Source organism: Lytechinus pictus, chromosome 5, assembly GCF_037042905.1.
Source record: "Lytechinus pictus isolate F3 Inbred chromosome 5, Lp3.0, whole genome shotgun sequence".
Classification (NCBI taxonomy): Eukaryota; Metazoa; Echinodermata; class Echinoidea; order Temnopleuroida; family Toxopneustidae; genus Lytechinus; species Lytechinus pictus.
The window spans coordinates 56,229,176-56,239,265 of NC_087249.1; the positions used below are offsets into that span (position 1 = coordinate 56,229,176).

General features: G+C 36.3%; 1 long non-coding RNA gene across 1 annotated transcript; it reads left to right on the forward strand.

Annotated features, from left to right (window-relative positions):
- Positions 1-232: 232 nt before the first annotated feature.
- Positions 233-6,001, forward strand: LOC135154084 (uncharacterized). Its single transcript, XR_010293527.1, has 2 exons — positions 233-1,103; positions 2,402-6,001. It is a non-coding gene; the product is annotated as an uncharacterized LOC135154084 (long non-coding RNA).
- The last annotated feature ends 4,089 nt before the right edge of the window (positions 6,002-10,090 follow it).

Consider the following 10,090-nt stretch of genomic DNA (forward strand, 5'->3'; position numbering starts at 1 on the left):
TATTTTTTACCAAGCTGGAGTGAATTCACTTCCAAAATCACCGATTTAATCCACATTTTTTTTCTGGAGAATCAAGTTTTTGTACCACGATCCGGTCTTGAAAGCATTGCGCAATAACACTCGTAGCCAATTTGAGAATCACCAATTACAACAGTGATCATTGCGTAGTATACGCTGGTACCATGTGCTGCAAACCCAAGCTCCTCAATTTGACAATGAAAAATAATGAAAATCGACCGATAATTTCAGTATCACTTCCGCGGCGATCCGTGCAACGATCTCCAAACGAATGAAGGGAAGTTTTCTGTGACTTCGTGATATGAAGTAAGCGCTCAATTGCGGCGGTCACAACTTTGACAAAAACACGTGTTCGCTGCTGCTCACGTTTATGTGAAAAGTAATGCATTGAGGAGCAACGTATTATCAAGCACGGTGAATAGCGCGCGATGGGTACATATTTCCGTGGATGGGTACGGTGAATGCTACTCTCGCTACGCTCGCTATAGCGGGATATCGAGGGCGGCTCGATCGGGCAGGCCGGCCCTGCACTGACGTATTTCTACTGCCGCACAGCTCGCAGGTATTCTTTTTTCATTTAATGCGCTGCTAAGCTGAATAAACCTTTTAATCGCGCCAATTACTGTGGATAAATGCTTCTAACTTTTCAGCTAATCTTTACACTCGTGACTGTAGGCTAGACCCCTTTTTATTTTATGTTTACATGTCGATGTGGGTGCGTGCATGTCGACATGTCGGAATTTTGAAAATCCTTCGTATGTCGACATCAATGTCGATATGAGGCCTATCGACAACAGCACTAGTTTTCATTGATTTTATGTTGAATATTATTAAAGAATATGACTCTTTGCACCTGAATTGTAACACTGAAATATGGAAATGAAGAAGTTTTATCATCATGTATTTTTATTAATCTGCAAATAAAATTTTACTATGTCACTCAAATTCATTTCATTTCATTAAAGATTCAAAGAGGGATCTCTGGATGATCGAGCAGCAAGTCCAGCATTATGTGGGAAAGATACTACAGGTGTACACAGAAAAGGCCATGTTCATGTACAAGACACGGTTGGAGTTCATAAAAGGTGATTATGTAGGCATTCACTTCCGTAGATATTATAATTGCAAAATTAAGCAGATTGTATTCATGCAGTGGCATACAGTGTAATCCTTGTTAGAAGATGTAGATTTATTCTTCATTTTTGTCTCACCTGCATAGCAGAGTGAGACTATAGGCGCCGCTTTTCCGACGGCGGCGGCGGCGTCGACACCAAATCTTAACCTGAGGTTAAGTTTTTGAAATGACAGCATAACTTAGAAAGTATATGGTCCTAGTTCATGAAACTTGGCCATAAGGTTAATCAAGTGTTACTGAACATCCTGCCTGAGTTTCATGTCACATGACCATGGTCAATGGTCATTTAGGGTCAATGAACTTAGACCATGTTGGGGGAATCAACATCAAAATCTTAACCTAAGGTTAAGCTTTGAAATGTCATCATAACTTAGAAAATATATGGACCTAGTTCATAAAACTTATACATAAGGTTAATCAAGTATTACTGAACATCCTGTGCAAGTTTCAGGTCACATGAACAAGGTCAAAGGTCATTTAGGGTCAATGAACTTTGGTCAAATTGGGGTATTTGTTGAATTACCGCCATAACTTTGAAAGTGTGTTGGTCTAGTTCATAAAACTTGGACATAAGAGTAATCAAGTATCACTGAACATTCTGTGCGCATTTTAGGTCACATGACCAAGGTCAAAGGTCAATGAACTTTGGCCATAATGAGGGTATCTGTTTAATTACCATTATAACTTGGAAAGTTGTTGGATCTTACTCTTGAAACTTGGACATAAGAGTAATCAAGTAACACTGAACATCCTGTGTGAGTTTCAGGTCACATGATCAAGGTCAAAGTTCATAGGTCAATGAACTTTGGCCACATTGGGGGTATTTGTTGAATTACCATCATATCTCTATAAGTGTATTGGTCTAGTTTATAAAACCTGGAAATAAGAGTAACCAAGTATCACTGAACATCTTGTGCGAGTTATAGTAGTTTTCAAAATCAGCACTGCTGCTATATTGAATCGCGTGATGCAGGTGAGACGGCCAGAGGCATTCCACTTGTTTTATTAAAGAGTTTCAATATGTGCTTATGACAATTTGTTTGCATTATAAATTGTTTGTCACTCTTGAATATTCGGCTTAGTTTGCTTTATAAGCAAGAATATGCTAAGAGAGATAGCCGCAAGGACCTCATGATCCGATAGGTATGTACTTGTGAAAAGAGATCTAGATGGTGGCAAAACATCTTATTTCTTGTATTTTTATGTTGTTCATGTTATCGTAATGGTACGTGTGTTTTTTTTCTACAGATTAAGCTGCCTCGTGCTATACAGACGTGGATAAAAACAAGCTGTCCAATGAATGGTGACTACTCAAGAGGAGCCAGAAAGTCAACTAAGGCCAGGGTATTTTGGGAGTTGATATGGCCGGGGAAGGGGGGGGGGGAGGGGGGGGGGGGTTTCCAGGGCCCCCCCCCCTCCCTTGAGATCTCGACCGCACAATCGCGTCTAACATTGGCACATGGGTTGTCTAGGGCATAATTTACAAAATTAAATTGTAAATTATTTCACGCAAATTGTTATTAAGTGATAATACTAATTTATGCGTAATTAGAATACAAAATCATACTTTTTCCTCTATTGCATTGACTTTGTACACAAAATCACGTTTTTGAGCAATTTTTGGTATGACATGTACTTACATAATGTCACGTTATTACAGAACCACGTACCGGGTGACACAAGATTGGTCTCAAAAGATGCACAAGACTAGAAAGAGGCATGTTTTAAAAAAATTGTGCGACAGCATGGTCGCAAAATTTTTGGAAGGGGGGGGGTCAAATTGGTCCAATTTAACTAAGGGTTAATAACTGGGAGGCTGTTAGCTGCCTTTTTACCTTCAAGTCTTGCACATCTTTTGAGACCAAATTTGTGATGCCTGGGTACGCTGTTCCGAAATTTCGCAACATTTTTATGTATTAATCCAACACAAATACTGTTTCTTGCTAAAAATTCACAATTAGTATACTAGTAATATACATTTATCAAGATTAAAGTCAAATTATTTAATTACATTTTTAATCATAAAAGCTTTGATAAAGTATAAAAAAAACCAAAGAGTTGTATGTAGGCCTGGGACTTTCGGGTTTTTTCTCTTCGGGTACCCGTGGTAATTTCCGGGCGGGTACCCGAAAATCATGTCACTTGAAATATGACTGGTGGAAAAACCCCATAGGTGACGTCATCAAGCCAATGCGATGCAAGCCAATTTATGAATGAAAATATAGTAAGCATGCGCATTGCAAGCCTCCCGTGCCCCACGCAGTATTCCATCGAAACAAGTTTCAATACTCTGTCACCTCGTACCAAAATCGACCTAGAATTCCACTTTCCTATATTTCATATGAATTCTAAAAGGTTTTCTCACCGATACTGCACAGGTAAGCAAATTTTTATTACTTCTTGCTTTTCCGTCAAAATCTTACGAAGTAGCGTCGATATTACATCGTGTTCGTGAGTTTGTACCGCTACGTGAACAAAGTCAATTGATTTCCGGGTTTCGGAGCGTCAAATGCGCCAGCCAATCACGATCGTGTTCCCATTTTCGGTTTATGATGAACTAAAAATGGTAACAAGAACGTGATTGGCTGGCGCTTCGTAGGTCGATTTTGGTATGAGGTTACAGAGTATTGCAGACTTGTTTTGACGGAATACTGCGTGGGGCTGAGGCTTGCAATGCGCATGCTTACTATATTTTCATTCATAAATTGGTTTGCGTCGCAGTGGCTGGATGACGTCACTGCGCTGCAAAAGAAACATGGCGATGATTGAACGATCTCGGTCACATCATCATCACTTGAAAACTTGTATATTTATGGATATTTAGAGGGTAATTGGTGAAATTCAAAATGAGGCTTGTGTACATTTGTGATGAGTTACAATCATGTCTTACACTACGCAATACAAATCAAATACATGTACATTATACTGGTGAGCAATTTTCGGGTATCGGGTATTGATTTTTCTACCCGGGTACCCGAGGCTTCCGGGCGGGACCCGAGTACCCGGGTTTTAGTCCCAGCCCTAGTTGTATGAAAATTTTCTAAAATAATGAAAGGTAAAAGAAAACAAGATTACAATGTCCATTGCAAGGGGGCTAGTCTATTCAGGATAATTGGGATTTTATTCAGTTTTTAATTGACATAACATTATGACAAGATCCCTCCATTTAGTGTATAAACAGCACATGGCCATGATTGAAATTCATATAACATTAAAGTATGCAAACCAGGCAGCTACATGTACATGTAGGACTCACTGCTTGTCAATTCTATTGTCTGCCAGGGTCAAGTGACATACAGTGCACATGTATAACGTGTGTGAAAGTACATAAGAAAATCAGCTTTTTATTTTTGGATATAATGCTCTTCATATTGGTTTATTTTATGTATATTTTATGTATATGAATTTTTGGATAATCATTAAGAATTAAAGCTATTTACTTAATATATGGAAGCATAAGCCCATCAAATACAGAATTATGTCATGTACAGCTAATTCATTTTGCGTGATATTACAATTGTAATTGTTTACTTGAGCAAGTAATTTGAATTGCTGCATGACCTAAACAATGACATGTTCCAATTCGAATAGTAACATGACCTAAAGAAGAGTTACTCCACGTCGATTGAGAGTGCTTATGTTAAATAATTGATGTTGCTACTTCAAATAATTGAGGTCAATCAAATTGGTCATAATTATTCAAGTCAATTTTGAGCTATATGTCATAATTAATTAGGTCATATACTAATTGAAATTACTAAATGACTCGAGTAGGTATGAATTCACGTTGCCACATGACCTTAATTATTTTATGTAGCAACATCAAGTATTGAACGTCATTTAGTTATCAATTATGACATGTAGCAAATCAAATTACATGCCGCAATTTCGTGTTTATGATGGGCTCATGCTTACATTCATATATAACCCTTCATTACGTAGTTGGAGCAATTCTTAGACAAGAAGACTGTGTAAAACAATGATATGCCTATTCAATGTCAAAAAGGTTAATGTCTCAATAGATTTGATCTACGTTTTGGCAAAGTAATCTTATGTTCATATTTTTTCTAACCTATGGTGAACATTCTAAATCATGTGAAATTCATTCAAAAATATCTTTCAGTATTTATGGACTTAAGTGAATTCTGAGCAAAATGAAGTGATTATGATTACGTTCATGTACTGTGTAAGTTTATACTGGTGATCAACACATCATAATTTCATCCCTTACTGTATGTGCACCATGCAATACCTGTACATGCAGAAGTGGTTATCCATTGTTTCATAACATGGTTGAGTAAAGGATGTTCTGCTTTTAGTATTAAGCCAATCGGGTGTTGACACGAAGGGGAAAATGCAATTGCTCAGCTATTACCGTTTTTTTTTGCAACCATAATACTGGTTAAGCCTTGGTTACATTCGCCGGCTCGTGGCCTTACGTCGAGTCAAAATTAGCAGTTTTAATCATCCTTGTACCAGCTACTACCAGCTACACGTGGGTGGTTTGTACAGGAATACCTAAAACTGCTGATTTTGTCTCGCCGCAAGGCAACCGGTCAAGGAATGTGACCAAGGTATTAATAATAATCGCTTATTGTTGTGTTAGAGGAAAGGATTCTGGGTCGAATCTAGCTTTCTTTATGTGATCTCAAAATGGCAGCAATGTATGAATAGTGAAAGTAGTTCATGTGGCATCTCAATGTTGGTGGATATAAATCTTTGTACATGTATTATCCTAAAGATGAAATGTTACTGCATTATTCTAGCAGTCATTTATGATATCAAAGATGTTCTATACTGTGCATAGTACAACTCATACACAATAAAGGTTTGTGAATATGCTTTTAACGTCTTTGCAAATTTGTGGGTTTTTTCACCCCTCTTTTCATTAGTCAAGATGTCAAAGTTGTTGTGCTGGATCACAGAAAATTCTTACAAACTACTACGCCTAACAAACCAGTGCAGGACGGTGTCGTGAGAAAATCGCACAGACTACTACAGGACAATACCATAGGATTGTCACAGGAAATCAACAAGAATACCCCTGCAGGATTACCACAGTAAAGTATCACAAGAAGGCTGCAGGATGAGACCAATAATGCCACAGAAGATATCAAAGAACAGTATCACAGGAATACCACAGGACAGTACTGCAGGAATTGTCCTGCGGTAAGGTCTCTTGGTATTCCTGCAGTTCTGTCCTGTAGTACTGTTCTGTAGTACTTTCCTGTGATACTGGTCTGCGGAATTCCTAAAGTACTGTCCTGTCATACTGTCCTGTGATACTATTTATCACCACAGGATAGTATCACAGGACAGTACTACAGGAATACCAGACCAGTATCACAGGACAGTACTACAGGACACAGTACCAGAAGCCTGCGGTACTCCTGTAGTACTGTCCTGCGATACTGTCCTGTAGTACTTCTCTGTGATACTGGTCTGCGGAATTCCTGTAGTACTGTCCTGTCATACTGTCCTGTGATACTATTTATCACCACAGGATAGTATCACAGGACAGTACTACAGGAATACCAGACCAGTATCACAGGACAGTACTACAGGAATACCAGACCAGTATCACAGGACAGTACTACAGGAATACCAGACCAGTATCACAGGACAGTACTACAGGAATACCAGACCAGTATCACAGGACAGTACTACAGGAATACCAGACCAGTATCACAGGACAGTACTACAGGACACAGTACCAGAAGCCTGCGGTACTCCTGTAGTACTGTCCTGCGATACTGTCCTGTAGTACTTCCCTGTGATACTGGTCTGCGGAATTCCTGTAGTACTGTCCTGTCATACTATCATGTGATACTATCCTGTGATATTCCTGTGATACTGTCCTGTAGTAATAGTAGTGTGGTAGTGGTTGTAGCGGTTGTAGCAGTTGTGGTGATCGTGTCCTGTCATACTTCCTGCCATACTTATGCGGTTATTACCACAGGAAGTATCACAGGACACGGACCTGTTGTACTCCTGTTGTACATTTCTGTAGTACCGTCCCAAATTACGTGCACGTAATTCCTGCAGTACTTTCCTGCGATACTTCCTGCAGTACATATCACAGAGTACTACAGGAATTTTTTGTAAGGGTTTTCCGAAGAAATTGCACTTAACACATAATACAAATTAATCTGTTAAATCTTGTCCGTAAACTTACATCTACTTTACAGTAAATTTACAAGATGTATCGTAAACATCTCCTTTCAATAAATGATCTTCACTACAATTACGGACGTCAGTAAATTTATCATCAACCTGATTTTTTTGTAAATTCTACAAAGTTTCCGTAGAAATTGCACTTTATGTGTTAAATCTTGTCCGTAAATTTACAGCTACACATACTTTGTGGTAAATTTACAAAGTACCGTAAACGTCTCCTTTCAATAATGATCTTCACTACAATAACGGACAACGTCAGTAAATTTATCATTAACCTGATTTTTCTGTGAATTCTACAAAAAATTCCGTAATAATTGCACAAACGAATTAATCTGTAAACTTACAGCTACTTTCTAGTAAATTTACAAAGATTTGTACCGTCAACCACTCAACGTCTCCTTTTAGGAATGATCTTTACTACAATTACGGACAACGTCAGAAATTTTATCACTTACTTGATTTTTCTGTGAATTTTACAAATTTTTCCGTAGAAATTGCACTTTACAAATTACAAATTAATCTGTTAAATCTTGTCCGTAAACTTACATCTGCTTTACAGTAAATTTGCAAAGATGTATCGTAAACGTCTCCTTACGTCAATAAATTTACCATAAACCTGATTTTTCTGTAAAATTTACAAATTTTCCGAAGAAATTGCACTTTACACATAATACAAATTAATCTGTTAAATCTTGTCCGTAAACTTACATCTACTTTACAGTAAATTTACAAGATGTATCGTAAACGTCTCCTTTCAATAAATGATCTTCACTACAATTACGGACAACGTCAGTAAATTAATCATCAACCTGATTTTTCTGTAAATTCTACAAAGTTTCCGTAGAAATTGCACTTTATGTGTTAAATCTTGTCCGTAAATTTACAGCTACACATACTTTGTGGTAAATTTACAAAGTACCGTAAACGTCTCCTTTCAATAATGATCTTCATTATAATTACGGACAACGTTAGTAAATTTATCATCAACCTGATTTTTCTGAAAATTCTACAAAGTATCCGTAGAAATTGCACTTTATGTGTTAAATCTTGTCCGTAAATTTATAGCTACACATACTTTGTGGTAAATTTACAAAGTACCGTAAACGTCTCCTTTCGATAATGATCTTCACTACAATAACGGACAACGTCAGTAAATTTATCATTAACCTGATTTTTCTGTGAATTCTACAAAAGTTTCCGTAGTAATTGCACTTTACAAATTACGAATTAATCTGTTAAATCTTGTCCGTAAACTTACATCTGCTTTACAGTAAATTTACAAAGATGTATCGTAAACGTCTCCTTACGTCAATAAATTTACCATAAACCTGATTTTTCTGTAAAATTTACAAATTTTCCGAAGAAATTGCACTTTACACATAATACAAATTAATCTGTTAAATCTTGTCCGTAAACTTACATCTGCTTTACAGTAAATTTACAAAGATGTATCGTAAACGTCTCCTTACGTCAATAAATTTACCATAAACCTGATTTTTTTGTAAATTCTACAAAGTTTCCGTAGAAATTGCACTTTATGTGTTAAATCTTGTCCATAAATTTACAGCTACACCTACTTTGTGGTAAATTTACAAAGTACCGTAAACGTCTCCTTTCAATAATGATCTTCATTATAATTACGGACAACGTCAGTAAATTTGTCATCAACCTGATTTTTCTGTAAATTCTACAAAAGTTTCCGTAGTAATTGCACTTTACAAATTACGAATTAATCTGTTAAATCTTGTCCGTAAACTTACATCTGCTTTACAGTAAATTTACAAAGATGTATCGTAAACGTCTCCTTACGTCAATAAATTTACCATAAACCTGATTTTTCTGTAAAATTTACAAATTTTCCGAAGAAATTGCACTTTACACATAATACAAATTAATCTGTTAAATCTTGTCCGTAAACTTACATCTACTTTACAGTAAATTTACAAGATGTATCGTAAACGTCTCCTTTCAATAAATGATCTTCACTACAATTACGGACAACGTCAGTAAATTTATCATCAACCTGATTTTTTTGTAAATTCTACAAAGTTTCCGTAGAAATTGCACTTTATGTGTTAAATCTTTTCCGTAAATTTACAGCTACACATACTTTGTGGTAAATTTACAAAGTACCGTAAACGTCTCCTTTCAATAATGATCTTCACTACAATAACGGACAACGTCAGTAAATTTATCATCAACCTGATTTTTCTGTAAATTCTACAAAGTTTCCGTAGTAATTGCACATACGAATTAATCCGTAAACTTACAGCTACATTCTAGTAAATTTACAAAGATTTGTACCGTAAACCACTCAACGTCTCCTTTTAAGAATGATCTTTACTACAATTACGGACAACGTCAGAAATTTTATCACTTACTTGATTTTTCTGTGAATTTTACAAATTTTTCCGTAGAAATTGCACTTTACAAATTACAAATTAATCTGTTAAATCTTGTCCGTAAACTTACATCTGCTTTACAGTAAATTTACAAAGATGTATCGTAAACGTCTCCTTACGTCAATAAATTTACCATAAACCTGATTTTTCTGTAAAATTTACAAATTTTCCGAAGAAATTGCACTTTACACATAATACAAATTAATCTGTTAAATCTTGTCCGTAAACTTACATCTGCTTTACAGTAAATTTACAAAGATGTATCGTAAACGTCTCCTTACGTCAATAAATTTACCATAAACCTGATTTTTTTGTAAATTCTACAAAGTTTCCGTAGTAATTGCACATACGAATTAAT